The following is a 16184-nucleotide window of genomic DNA, read 5'->3' as shown; positions in this document are numbered from 1 at the left end:
AACATTTATTCATAGATTTTATACAACGATCAGCTGGAACATTAAAAACACTGACAGAGGAAGTGAATAACATCATCTTGTTATAGTGCAATGTCCTACTTGGAAACCTTGGTTACGTTGAAATACACCTTCTACTTAAATATTGCCACAGACCAAGTAGAGTAGAAAGTGGAACGAAAGTGTTAGGGTGAATATGTAGAACATCCAACTTACTGTTGAGCAGATTTACTAATCAGTTGTAACAACGCCAACTGGGTTTTAGTGTCAATACAGCACTGCTGGTATTTACAAAGAGAGCACAGTGACAAGGATACACATAAAAGGTAAAAACTCAGAGATTTTTTTGACTCACCCTGTTGTTATGCATTTCTGGAAGTTCCTGGAAGAATATTTAAATCTAGCATGCAAACTGATTTACTAACATTTGTGACACACAGTTTACTGCTAATTGTCCCAATATGTTTTTTTTTTTTTTTAAAAACAGGTCTTATTTTTTGTGCTTAACATGGTAATAAAATGTGTTTAGAAAAGAGTAAAACTTTTTAACATCATCCATAAAGCTAACCACACCTGTGAGTGCTATTTGGTTACACAACACATATGGGCTCAAAATGTGGTCATAAATATTTTGTACTTGTAAATCAGGATTTGTATGTGTAAAAAGAATTTGTGTGTGCGTAAAAAAGATTTGTATGTGTAAAAAAGATTTGTGTGTGGACTTAGCCAAAAAAAAACCCTGCATGTTACAAGTACGAATTTTGACCCTATTTTTCTTCCTTTCATCTGATTGGTCAATGTCATGTCAATCACAAATGTAACAATCCAATCAGAGAACAGATGGGTTTGGCTGTCGGAGGGGCACTTTCTTGAACTGCAGGTCTTTGAAGGGAATAAATGCCCTTTTACATGCCAACCCAGCGTTTTCCTTCATCACCACAAAGGAAAACAGTCTGGTGGTCTCGCAGTTTGGTGATTTTTGTGTCACAGGTCTACGTGTTTAATATAGGGACTTCCACAGCCTTTTCAACAGTGCTGCGGACCGCGCGTGGGGGGGGCAGTGTTTTGGAAATGACAGTCTTCATTACAAAGCTTTCTTCGTTATGAATTAGCATAGATGTTTTTATTGAACATTGGAAGAACTAGCAAAAAAAACAGAAACTCTTGTAGGGGACATAAAGTCAGAGATAGAAAAGACAAGGAGCAGGTGCATCTAGTACAGGTAGAGCTGCTGCAAAAACCCACAGAGCTACAGCCACAGCAGCCAGCGCAACAAATTCTGGATCCTTTGCTTTTAGTTAGCAGTTAGCATTAGCAGCACATCCTGCGTCCGATGTGAAAGGACTTTTATGCTGCACACTGTGACTCACAGGAATGGTCGCGGGTCAGCCCTGACGTTGTGTTAAACTAATCCTAAAGTAATAATGGTATTTCTAACCACTGATATACCACAACTTTATCCTTTCAGCAGCTGCTGAAAGTTAGGGGACCTAACTGCTATCGGATATTTATATAGAGATCCTCCAGCTTCAAACTGTATTACCCTTCAAGGACCTGCAGTTCAAAAAAGCACCCCTCCGACAGCCAAACCCATCTGTTCTCTAACTGGATTGTTACATTTGTGATTGACATGACATTGACCAATCAGATGAAAGGAAGAAAAATAGGGTCAAAATTCGTACTTGTAACTTGCAGGGGTTTTTTTGGGCTAAGTCCACACACAAATCTTTTTTACGCACACACAAATTCTTTTTACACATACAAATCTTTTTTACACACACACAAATCTTTTTTACACATACAAATCTTTTTTACATACACACAAATTCTTTTTACACATACAAATCCTGATTTACAAGTACAAACTATTTATGACCACATTTTGAGCCCATAAACACACCCTCACACCGTAAAACATTAGCATGGCCTTCTTAAATACTATGTGCCACACAGCAAGCCATAATATGGTCATACAGTAAATGCACCAAGTGTACATGTCCATTCCAATAACTCTAAGACACATGGAAATGAAACTTGATTTTGACGAAGGGCGAGCCGTTTATTTTAGGATGGCAAAACAGTACAAAAAGGCAAAGGCAAAACTAAGCTAGAACCTAAACTGGGTGAGCTAAATATAAAAAACTTAGAACAAGAACCTGGACGCCTGATGTGGAAAACCTGAAACACGAAGACTTGGCGTGAATTCATAGACCTGGAAACATGGCATGACATAACAGGCAAAACTGATGAATGGACAAGGAATGAATGAAAACACGCTGACTAAATGCACACAGGAAGTGATCAGGGGAAGTGGAAACACATGGAGAAACAACTGATTCAAATGAACATAATGACGCCACAGGGGACGTGAAACTAAACACACTGAACATAGCACACCAGACCTCTTCACAATAAAACAGGAAACTTAACGGGACGCAGACATGCCACGAATGATAGACTAAGACACATGGACTTAAGATAACTAAATGACACTTAAACATGAAGCATAAACATCAAAATATAAGAAAATTCAAAACACTGGGTCAAATGACCCAAGACCATGACACAATTAGCTTATGTGAATCCTAGCAGGCAGCTAGCAGCTGCATCCACCTATGCTATTCTGTGATTATGTGAAATTAGGCGATTCTTTCATATCAAGGGTGTAGGTAATGTATTTAATTGTAAATCTACAGCAAAGCTCTACACTATACCATCACTGTCGAAAGATAGATGCTTTAGAGCTCTCTACAGCCAAATTAATCAAATCAAATGATTTTATAAAAATAGTCCATGGGTAGGCCTTTGCAGACTAATGGCTCATCCGAAAACCAAAGGAGCTAAAATGGCATAGATAAAATGAACAGCTACTTAATGGCTTAATGGCCTAGTGTAAAAGACGATTATTTTGAACCGTAAATCAAGCAATATATTTCAGCAAAGAATGGGAAGAAATACCATTGAGCTGGAAAAGCTAAAAATAGCCAAACTGAGGAAAACCTTAACAATAGGAAGTGAAAGGAAAAGTGTCTTGATGTATCCTAAATCCTCTAGGTTAGGAAATCCCAGAAAGTTGTTTTTCAGTGAGAGAAAATTCACTCAAAAACAATTTCCAGGTGAACAGAATCAAGTTTCTAAAAGGAAAAAGGGAGTCAAAGGAGTGCAAAAAAGAAATAAGGTATAGCTGAGTCACTGTTCTAATACTCTGGGTCTCAATTAACTGAAGAGTGATGATTCTCTGTGCAGCAGTCCCTCTGCGTGATTCACAAAAACATTGTGCTTTGACGTAAATGACATGCTGGGATTCAGATAACCAGGGCGACGCCTCTCTAGCTTAAAAATCCCCAAATGTCTGTTTCCTGCTTGTTAAGAATGCCGTGATCCGTGGAGGTCGACAGGCCGATTGCGAGGTTTCTAATTGGCAGCACGACCATGTCCGTCCAGACGTTGTCTTCGTCTGGCCTTTGAAGGTCTGATGATTGTTTCTGCCTCTGGGAGGCAATTAGTTCCACCAGGAGCCCAGAAGGTCACCATCTATATTAAATGAGAAATTAACCAGCGACAGTGATAATGAAATGTGTGTGCATGTGTCCGTGGGATTAACTGAGGTGTAGAATTGAGATTCCCATGATGACATAAGGTCACCTTAATGAGGATTAACTTGTGCTGTGACACACATAATAAAACCCAGTCATGATGTAATCTTTGAGTTTTACTTTATTACTATATTGTCATCTTAATCTGTCCAAGAGTGAATGCTGTTAATCCCTATAGGAACTTGGGTTGGTATGATACTTCATATTTAGCAGTTTGATAAAGACTCTACAATACCAAAAATCAGACAACCCGCTATGAGCAAGCACTTGGCAACAGTGAGAAAGAAAAACTCTCTTTTAACAGGAAGAAACCTCCAGCAGAACTAGGCTCATGGAGGAGTGACCATCTGCCCTGACTGGCTGGGGTTGAAAGGAGGGAGCCATGAGAGAGCCAAAGACTGATAAAAACTAATGATTAAATGCAGAGTGGTGAAAAAAGTAAATGAAGAAGAGACACATGTCATCGAAAGCCCCGGCAACCTAGCCCTATTACACTGTAACTAAGGGAAGATTCAGGGTCACCTGATCTAGTCCTAAGAGTAAATTATGTGGCACTTTCTTTCAAATAGAGCCCATGCTTGAAATTTAACTTAAAAACTTTTATGTACCAATGTAAGTAAGACATAGGGAAATTACTGCTCCTTGTTGGAGTGCTTTAGCAGCATCCAGTTTGGGGAAACATTTGTTAACAGGCAGACTGATGCTGAGCTAGAAGTCAAAGCTTTGGGTATATCAGAAAGTCTACATCACTATAAGTGGGTGTGAACTATGAGTAGCAGGTAGAAATACTAGCACTACAGTAGCACTGGCTTAGGTGAAGTTTTATGGAAACAGTTGTAGATGAGGGGAGCCAGCTGGTTTTATTTTCACTTCTAATCAGAATACCTTACGTCCAGATGAACAGAATCAACTTTTGGAGATTTACTTTCCTGGATGATTGAGAATGCATCAAGACGTAATAATAAGGCTATTTGTGATAACTAGTAGATTCAAAACACCCTAAAGAGGTTACAGATCTTGTCTAGTCTAGTAAAGAGAGGAATGTTTCTAGCAGGTTGCTAAACCTTAATCTATGTGACAGAAAATGGTCCAGATCCAGGTTTTGATCATTTGTGGAAGCTTCATTTCCCAACAAAAGCTTTCTGAGAGATGATGAGGAGTTCTCCACCCTAATACAATCTTATTCCTCCTAGCGTTATTCCCGCTCTGCGGGGTCTGCTTTTCTGCAAAGCCGCCTCCATTCGGCACGGTCAAGGGCGTTGTTCAGGTTGGTGCCGATCTTCTTCACATTGTCTTTAATTCGGTCCATCCATCGCCTTTTTTGGTCTGCCACTTGGTTGCCGGCCTTGGGGACTGAGTCGCAGTGCTGTTCTTGCCACCCTAATATAATACCTTCCATTATTTTCTGCCAGGCCACAGGCACATGCCATTCTCTTTCCACACACAGTTGAAAAACTATCAACCAAGAGAGCCAAACAGTACCCAGAGCTTTCAGTTTTCCACTGAAGTTATCTTTGCCAGAGCAGACCATGTTTATGTTCATGGTGACCCCTGCCAGAGAAAAGGGCAAGGCCAAGTCCATCAAGTCTTCCTCCTTCACTAATAGCATGTTGTTCTGTTTCCTCATATTGTTCACTGTACCACCTCCTTACGTTTCTAGTTGAGGGTAAAGTTTGACCTCAACTAACACAGTCTGGTCATTTGGCAGGGCTGTAATGGCAGTTGTTGCTCGAGGGAACAAAAGCGGAAAGACTAGAAAAGTTTGAGTATATTAATTTCAGGGGTGGAAACATCAGCATCTGAGATGGAACAATGAGTCATATAAGTAGGCGGAAAAACTCTGTCAGAGACAAATGTCAGACGAAAGAACAAAACAGGGAAATGATGACAGGGAGAGGCGAAGATGATTAGTGTTTACAGATGCATTATAGAAAGATGTCCAAGAGAAAAACGAACACTTAGAGAGAGGTATGAAGAATTGACTCAGAGAGTGACTGAAGTGTGTCTATTTTAAACTTTGCTGTCTCTTTCTTTCTCTGATAACTGTGCCTTTGACAGAAGGTTTAGTTATTGAATGTCTGAAAAATGTACATTTTCTTACATGTACTCTTTAGGATGTAATATGTTCCCAAAGCCTAAAAGTTTACCTCAATCTAATTCAAAAATGAGCCCAAAAAGGCCTTGGAATATCTTTACTTGCCCCATTATTTTCACAAATACTCTTAAGATGTCCTATTTTGGCAGAATGACATGACTTTGCAAAATTCTTGTGGTTGGGTAATATGGACAGACAATCTTATCAGTAGTTCAGGCTGCTGTGTGTGTAGTTTAATTACTGTTGTTTTTGACATTTTAAAGATTCTTCTTCCATTTTTGTTGTAATCCAACCATCCATAGGCTGGAGACCATTCCAGCTACCATAGTGCAAACGGCATGGTACACCCTGGGCAGGTCACCAATCTGACACAGGACTAGATCCCAGAGTATATTTTTAAAATATTATATTAAAATATGGTTAATGTGAAAATGGTATATGAACTTTTCAGTTTTACATTTCTCACTGCTGACATTTCTTATTAGCTTGTAGATGATTTGTTATGTGTTTTATTTAGCACAATAAAATAAATACAGGTATCAACACTGTGGCGGGTTGTGAGCCAATGCAGCTCACACGTGAGCTGCAATGGCTCATGACGCCTCCTCCTGAAGGATTGAGCTGGGTCCTGACTAGGTTGTTGCTTTTGGTTTGTAGGGTGTAGCTGAAAAGCTGCAGCCACATGTAAATTACAACAACTGGGAATAAAGTTTGTAAAGCGAAGAATGTGGTTTGGTTCATCATTCGCATGCAACATACACAAATTGAAAGTTTTCCATGAATAGCCCCCTCCCCCGACATAAAACCCACTCAGTTTTCCAAAATTGTCTCCACTTCCACTCAGTGATTTCTCAGTGTTTCTTTATTTACCACTATACGTCTGACTAATGCATAATTTTCTTCTTTATCAGCTATAAAATATGTGGTCAGAAACCACACACAAAGCAAAGCAGCCACATGGATGATTAGTAAGTGTGACATAAAGGATAAATCATTTGTAAATTTAATGACCATAAATTGCTGTTGGCATCGTCTCTGTGGGCTTATGCTAACTTTAAACTCCAGTTTCCTCTAGAATAATTTGAACTTTTCAACTCGCTGCTAAGGGAGGAAAAAATTGCCAAGGCAAAACTGAAATGGGGAAAAAAAGATGGAGGAGAAAGATAGGAAAAAGATAAAAATAGAAGACTTGGGAGTGAGGAGGATAAAAATGGAAATGATGAAAGATGAGTGATGGAAGACTCTGGGGTAAATTCAAGCCCAACAAAGGCAATGTATGCACTGCTTTTTGATGTCTATTTTTTATCCGTCCATCAGTCTGCGTTTGCATCAATAAATAATCTATTCCTTTATCTATTAATCTTTGCACATTGATTTCTCTGTTCCCTATTCATTTTCCCCATATATTAGTCCATCTCTTTATCACTTTATCCTCTAGCCATCCATCCAAACTAAAATGATATGGCTATCTTTTATTTATCATCTGCTTCAAGGTTTGTGTTGTACGTTCACCTTTATTGTTATTTGAGTTGCTGTTGCCTTCCTGTTAGCTCAAAGCAATCTGGCACTTCTCCTCTGACCTTTGATATCACCAAAGCCTTTTCACCCAGATAATGGCTGCTCACTGGCTTTTCTCTTTTTTGAAAACCCTAGAAACTGGTGGTGGAAAAGTCCCGGTAGAAAAGCAGTTTTTAAAATAGTCAGATCGGCCTGTTTGGCATCAACAACCATGCCACTTTCAAAGTGACTTAAGTTACCTTTCTTCCTTATTCTAATGCTCCGCTCGACCTTCAGGAGGTTGTCACCACTGTGTCTGTACTCAACTTGAGTACAGACACAGTACTTGAACAGGCTTACTTAACAAACTGTAAATAAATATGTAGCATTTTAAATTAATTGATATCATCTCTGAAAAGGAATTCTTAAAATGAAAACAATTGAAAATGTCCAAAAGTAAAACAAATTTTAACACACAAAAATCCTCGAGCGTACTGTGACCTGTATCACTCTGAGATTAATATGTATGTATGTATGTATGTATGTATATATATATATATATATATATATATATATATATATATATACACATACATATGTATGTATGTATGTATATATATATATACATACATACATACATATATATATATATATCACATGTTGTAATTGTTAATGTGAGATCATTAACAAGACTGGCTACGGATACCGACTACGGAACGGAGCAGTTGTCAGCCACCTCCTGTACATGGATGACATCAAGCTGTATGCCAAGAGTGAACGAGACATCGATTCACTGATCCACACTACCAGGCTATACAGCAATGACATTGGAATGTCGTTCGGACTGGAGAAGTGTAGTCGAATGGTAACGAAGAGAGGGAAGGTAGTCAGAACTGAGGGGATTGAACTACCAGAAGGCAACATTGCAGACATAGAGGACAGTTACAAGTACCTGGGGATCCCGCAGGCGAATGGGAACCATGAAGAGGCCGCTAGAAAGGCTGCAACCACCAAGTACCTGCAGAGGGTCAGGCAAGTCCTGAGGAGTCAGCTGAACGGTAAGAACAAGATCCGGGCCATCAACACCTACGCCCTGCCCATGATCAGGTATCCTGCTGGGGTAATAGGCTGTCCAAAGGAGGAGATAGAAGCCACTGACATCAAGACAAGAAAGCTCCTTACCATGCATGGAGGGTTTCACCCCAAGTCCAGCACCCTGAGGCTGTACGCTAAGCGGAAGGAAGGGGGCCGGGGACTGGTGAGTGTCAGCACCACAGTCCAGGATGAGACAACGAACATCCAAGAATACATTGGGAAGATGGCCCCAACTGACTGAGGGCTCAGTGAATACCTCAGGCAGCAGAAACCCAAGAAAGAGGAGGGAGACGAGGAACCATCATGGAAGGACAGGGCCCTGCACGGTATGTACCACCGGCAGATAGAGGAGGTGGCTGACATCCAGAAATCCTACCAGTGGCTGGACAAAGCTGGACTGAAAGACAGCACAGAGGCACTAATCATGGCAGCACAGGAACAAGCTCTGAGTACAAGAGCCATAGAGGCTGGGGTCTATCACACTAGGCAAGACCCCAGGTGCAGGCTGTGTAAAGATGCTCCAGAGACAATCCAGCACATAACAGCAGGGTGCAAGATGCTAGCAGGCAAGGCATACATGGAACGCCATAACCAAGTGGCCGGCGTAGTGTACAGGAACATCTGTGCCGAGTATAACCTGGAAGTCCCGAGGTCAAAATGGGAGATGCCCCCAAGGGTGGTGGAGAATGACCGAGCTAAGATCCTGTGGGACTTCCAGATACAGACGGACAAAATGGTGGTGGCTAACCAACCGGACATAGTGGTGGTAGACAAACAGAAGAAGACGGCCGTAGTGATCGATGTAGCGGTTCCGAATGACAGCAATATCAGGAAGAAGGAACACGAGAAGCTGGAGAAATACCAAGGGCTCAGAGAAGAGCTCGAGAGGATGTGGAGGGTGAAGGTGACGGTGGTCCCCGTGGTAATCGGAGCACTAGGTGCGGTGACTCCCAAGCTAGGCGAGTGGCTCCAGCAGATCCCGGGAACAACATCGGAGATCTCTGTCCAGAAGAGCGCAGTCCTAGGAATAGCTAAGATACTGCGCAGGACCCTCAAGCTCCCAGGCCTCTGGTAGAGGACCCGAGCTTGAAGGATAAACCGCCCGCAGGGGCGAGATGGGTGTTTTATATGTATATATATGTATGTATATATGTATATATTTATATACACATACATACATACATACATACATATTAATCTCAGAGGGATACAGGTCACAGTACGCTCGAGGATTTTTGTGTGTTAAAATTTGTTTTACTTTTGGACATTTTCAATTGTTTTCATTTTAAGAATTCCTTTTCACAGATGATATCAATTAATTTAAAATGCTACATATTTATTTACAGTTTGTTAAGTAAGCCTGTTCAAGTACTGTGTCTGTACTCAAGTTGAGTACAGACACAGTGGTGACAACCTCCTGAAGGTCGAGCGGAGCATTAGAATAAGGAAGAAAGGTAACTTAAGTCACTTTGAAAGTGGCATGGTTGTTGATGCCAAACAGGCCGATCTGACTATTTTAAAAACTGCTTTTCTACCGGGACTTTTCCACCACCAGTTTCTAGGGTTTTCAAAAAAGAGAAAAGCCAGTGAGCAGCCATTATCTGGGTGAAATGGCTTTGGTGATATCAAAGGTCAGAGGAGAAGTGCCAGATTGCTTTGAGCTATATATATATATATATATATATATATATATATATATATATATATTAATCTCAGAGGGATACAGGTCACAGTACGCTCGAGGATTTTTGTGTGTTAAAATTTGTTTTACTTTGTTTGAATACCAGAGGCGCAAAACACCAGCTATTGGCAGACCAAGCAGTCAGCCGAGACTGCAGGACCAGACTGACCAACCTGTGCACTGCCTGGATTGATTACAAGAAGGCCTATGACTCAATACCCCACACCTGGATCCTGGAATGCCTAGAACTATATAAGATCAACAGGACCCTGAGAGCCTTCATCAGGAACTCAATGGGGATGTGGCGGACAACACTGGAGGCCAACCTCAAGCCCATAGCACAAGTCACCATCAAGTGTGGGATCTACCAAGGAGATGCTCTGTCCCCACTGCTGTTCTGCATAGGCCTGAACCCCCTCAGTGAGATAATTGACAAGACTGGCTACGGATACCGACTACGGAATGGAGCAGTTGTCAGCCACCTCCTGTACATGGATGACATCGAGCTGTATGCCAAGAGTGAACAAGACATCGATTCACTGATCCACACCACCAGGATATACAGCAATGACATCGGAATGTCATTCGGGCTGAAGAAGTGTAGGATGATAACAAAGAGAGGGAAGGTAGCCAGAACGGAGGAGATCAAACTACCAGAAGGCAACATTGCAGACATAGAGGACAGTTACAAGTACCTGGGGATCCCGCAGGCGAATGGGAACCATGAAGAGGCCGCTAGGAAAGCTGCAACCACCAAGTACCTGCAGAGGGTCAGGCAAGTCCTGAGGAGTCAGCTGAACGGTAAGAACAAGATCCGGGCTATCAACACCTACGATCTGCCCGTGATCAGGTACCCTGCTGGGGTAATAGGCTGGCCAAAGGAGGAGATAGAAGCCACTGACATCAAGACAAGAAAGCTCCTTACCATGCATGGAGGATTTCACCCCAAGTCCAGCACCCTGAGGCTGTACGCTAAGCGGAAGGAAGGGGGCCGGGGACTGGTGAGTGTCAGCACCACAGTCCAGGATAAGACAAGGAACATCCACGAATACATCAGGAAGATGGCCCCAACTGACAGCGTGCTCAGTGAATACCTAAGGCAGCAGAAACCCAAGAAAGTGGAGGAAGGCGAGGAACCATCATGGAAGGACAGGCCCCTGCACGGTATGTACCACCGGCAGATAGAGGAGGTGGCTGATATCCAGAAATCCTACCAGTGGCTGGACAAAGCTGGACTGAAAGACAGCACGGAAGCACTAATCATGGCAGCACAGGAACAAGCACTGAGTACAAGATCCATTGAGGCTGGGGTCTATCACACCAGGCAAGACCCCAGGTGCAGGCTGTGTAAAGATGCTCCAGAGACAATCCAGCACATAACAGCAGGGTGCAAGATGCTAGCAGGCAAGGCATACATGGAACGCCATAACCAAGTGGCCGGCATAGTATACAGGAACATCTGTGCCGAGTATAACCTGGAAGTTTCGAGGTCAAAATGGGAGATGCCCCCAAGGGTGATGGAGAATGACCGAGCTAAGATCCTGTGGGACTTCCAGATACAGACGGACAAAATGGTGGTGGCTAACATAGTGGTGGTAGACAAACAGAAGAAGACGGCCGTAGTGATCGATGTAGCGGTCCCGAATGACAGCAACATCAGGAAGAAGGAACACGAGAAGCTGGAGAAATACCACGGGCTCAGAGAAGAGCTCGAGAAGATGTGGAGGGTGAAGGTGACGGTGGTCCCAGTGGTAATCGGAGCACTAGGTGCGGTGACTCCCAAACTAGGCGAGTGGCTCCAGCAGATCCCGGGAACAACATCGGAGATCTCTGTCCAGAAGAGCGCAGTCCTGGGAACAGCTAAGATACTGCGCAGGACCCTCAAGCTCCCAGGCCTCTGGTAGAGGACCCGAGCTTGAAGGATTGACCGCCCGCAGGGGCGAGTGGGGAAGAAAAAAAAAAATATATATATATATATTGTACATATTACCAAACTCTATGCTTAGTTAAAGATTTATGCAAAGTAGTAACATGTGCCTTTGATCATCCATCCAAAAGCTCATCAATCACTTCTCTGTAAGCCCAAAAAATTGTCCTGTTCAAATGGTAGACTGATTGCATGCACAACTTGAGAAGGGGATGTACTGAAAGATTATTGCACAGACTGAGGAGTGAACCGATGTACTAAAAGAAAAACAAAAAATTGTTTCTTTTTTCAAATCTGAGACCTGGTAAAATGTCTGAAATGTCAGAAAAATTCCTGGTAAAGCTGTTCTGTGTAAATTAATCTGAGAGTACAATCTGTTGTTTTCCATTTGACTGAAGCCAATAACTGAGTTCTCATTTGTTTTTGCATTACCCGCACTGTCACTCAATAACCACCATGGGAAAGTCAGATGAGAAGAGCTGCACTTAAAAATCATCATAGATTTGAGGGCGACAAGCCATTAAGTTCAGGACATTGATTTCTGGATTGAAAATCTATATTATTTTTTATTTTTTTAAACTCTGCTTTAGGGACTTTGAAAGGTTGTTCCAGGCAGAGGTCACCACTGCTTTTTATTAAACATGAGATCGATGCAAACATACAGAATAAAAAAACTAAAAAACAAACACACTCCTGTCATTTGAGTTTGACATATGCTTATACTGACGCCCCAGCCTTGCCCCAGTCTTCAACCAAAGGACATCAATCTCTTTCCGAGTGTACATTTCATCTAAAGATTGAGCCCAGATGTCACATTAACCCCGAACATGAAAAAGAAGTCCTCAGAGGTTTGTTTTAATCTTTCCTCACAGACTAAACTGCAATCAATCACAGTCAGCTCTGTTTATACTTCCCTGCATTTCAGTTTCTGCAAGTCACAGAAACAAAAAAGAAAAAAAAGAAAAGGCTTACAATTAAGGAGGGAGAAAAAAATTTGACTCCAAGACAAATCACTTTGCTGTTCATGTCTTTTCATGAAATAATAAAATGAAAACAAGACTGGCTTTGCTTGAATGGAGGTTAACTATGAAAAACCGCAGACCGTAGAAAAAGAAAGTTTGACACATTTATCCAAAACATAAGCAAGAGTGACAAGAAACCTACTGTATTAAAAAGAGAGGCACAACCAGCAAGATATAAACAAAGTCAAATTCAAACGCAGGGCAAATGTGAGCCTAATATCCAGAGAACTGGAAAATGGGATTTAACGGGAGTTGCGAGCATCAAGATAAACAGCTTGTGGCACCAGTTCACAGCTTAAGCATAGAGCCATTAAAGCACTGCAGAGGAAGTTGCAGGCTTCTCATCCAAACAAACAACCTTTATTTGTCACATACACAATCATACAGAGTACAATATGTAGTGAAATGCTTGTGTTCGAGCTCGACAGGCTGGATTCCAGGGCGTGGTTTTAGCCTGGGGGGTGGGGTAGGTGGTGGGTCTACTCCCAACTCCCGCTCCCTAGATGTGTAGTCTTCCCACTACACTACTGACCCATGCTTTCATGATGTTTATGCCAAATTCTGATCGTGTCATCCAAATGTTGCAGGAGAAACCGAGACTCATCAGACCAGGCAATTTTCCAATTTTAGTGAGTGCATCAAAAAACAGGTTGAACAGGCGTACCTAGTAAGCCAAATAATTAAGCAATAAGCATTAAAAAAAGTATGATAGTAAAAAATATTAAAATAACAATGATGTAAAATCTGATATTCATGAATAGATGTGTTAATTGTTAGAATAATTAAGATCAATAGAAAAAAAAGTTAAATTAATTAAACCCTAAAATATAATGGAACCTCATAATACGCCTGGTCTTATTGCGAGGTGGCAGCTCATGGCAGGGGTGGTCCTAGCCAGGTCATGCCCTGGGCGAACACTCCCTCTTTATTAATAAAGTATTCTGATTCTGATTGTTTCAGGATACATGACCTGCCATTATCCAATGATACATCTGCTTACCTGTATCTTTTGCTCGTTTCTCCTCTTCTTCTTTTCTCTTTTTTCTAAACTGAGCACCTGATGGCTTTGAACTGTTCTTGTCCATCTTCCATTGGTTTTAATTTTGCACTCCAGTATGAACACCCATCCCCCAACCCGAGGATCATCACAACATAACCTAATAGACCTACACCTTAGTTCACAGATTCACTTTGTCTAGGGTTTATTTCTGGGATTTCGCACAACCCAGGATTCAAATCATTATAGCATTATGAATGAAATGTGCTCTATTTGGAACCAGCAGTTGGCAAGCTAGAGAGAAAAAATGTGTTTGTGGTACGCAAACAGATCATATACACAAGAGGGGCGCAGGTACATTTTTGGAGTATGTTGCACAATGAAGAAAAGTGAGCATATCAGAAGTTTGCCCTGTGCTTTGATGCAACATTTGTGTGCTGCTGAAAACAAGATTTTATGTTAATTGTTAACAATAATAATAATAATAATAATAATAATTCAGTGTCCAACCTAACAGCCAGTGGCTCAGAGTTCCACTGGCCTTTATCGAACTGTGAAAAATATGAAATATTTTAATATATTTTAATACAATTTAATTAACAGAAAAGTTTATATTATTTGACTTTCAACCTGAAAAATGTTGCGAAAACCTTGAAATTAATATGGTCTAATACACCCTATGATACGGTGGCCCCTAGAGACAAAGCATGTAAAAACTCCAAAACACTTACCAAATAGCACTTACAAAGTCCAAAAAACATGCAAACTCCAAAACATGTACAAACTCCAAAACACGTACAAAATCCAAAACACGCACAAAATCCAAAACACATGCAAAATCCAAAACACGTACAAACTCCAAAACACATGCAAAATCCAAAACACGTACAAACTCCAACACACGTACAAAATCCAAAACATGTACAAAATCCAAAACACGTACAAACTCCAAAACACGTGCAAAATCCAAAACACGCACAAAATCCAAAACACATGCAAAATCCAAAACACGTACAAACTCCAAAACACATGCAAACTCCAAAACACATGCAAAATCCAAAACACGCACAAAATCCAAAACACGCGCAAACTCCAAAACACATGCAAAATCCAAAACACATGCAAAATCCAAAACACATGCAAAATCCAAAACACGTACAAACTCCAAAACACGTACAAACTCCAAAACACATGCAAACTCCAAAACACATGCAAAATCCAAAACACATGCAAAATCTAAAACACGTACAAAATCCAAAACACATGCAAACTCCAAAATACATGCAAAATCCAAAACACGTACAAACTCCAAAACACATGCAAAATCCAAAACACGCACAAAATCCAAAACATGTACAAACTCCAAAACACATGCAAACTCCAAAATACATGCAAAATTCAAAACACGTACAAACTCCAAAACACATGCAAACTCCAAAACACATGCAAAATCCAAAACGCACAAAATCCAAAACACATGCAAAATCCAAAACACGTACAAAATCCAAAACACATGAAAAATCCAAAACACGTACAAAATCCAAAACATGCAAACTCCAAAACACTACGGAAGTGCTCCAGGACGCTAGGGGCAGCGTTGAGCTCGATTTGAAAAATAAACGGCAAGTTTGTTGCAAACACACGGGCTGTATGGGACGGTCTAGTCTCTTTTGCGCTCAGTGTTGCCAACTTAGAGACTTTGTCGCTATATTTAGCGAGTTTTCAGACCCCCTTAGCAACTTTTTTTCTAAAAAGCGACTAGCGACAAATCTGGCGACTTTTTCTGGTGTTATTGGAGACTTATTTATGACGACTTTTTGACGTGAAAGCGGGTATCGCTTTTACTCTCAACAAGCAGCGGGTGCTGCCGTGGGTACCTCGCCCATTCCAAAGCGCTCACGGGCGGAGAATAGTCCTCCCCAGCTGCTATCAGGGCAGAAGGTGTTAACACCTATGCGTCCGAACTGCAAATGAATCGCGCATGAGCGAAGCCGCTGCTCACGCACTGACTGTAACGCAGTCAGTTCTTCTTTTACTGTTATGCTGTTTTGTGGATCACGAGGTTTAAAACTACCTATACACACACACACACACAGTAACTCCACCAGAGTGCCTATTTCGGGTCACTATTTCGGGAGCAGGGTTGGAATTGTGACATTAAAAAAAACAATAATTGCTAAAATAAATTTAATTTGTAGTTATAAATAAATTCTAAATGCATTTAGAACATTCTTTACTCACTTTATGTCTCTTCCATGATGTTATTTCTCTCTCCAA

Source organism: Perissodus microlepis, chromosome 3 (assembly GCF_051167445.1).
Source record: "Perissodus microlepis isolate ML-2025 ecotype Zambia chromosome 3, ASM5116744v1, whole genome shotgun sequence".
In the NCBI taxonomy this organism is placed as follows: Eukaryota; Metazoa; Chordata; class Actinopteri; order Cichliformes; family Cichlidae; genus Perissodus; species Perissodus microlepis.
The sequence above is the reverse complement of the archived record's forward strand: the minus strand, read 5'-3'. Positions refer to the sequence as shown.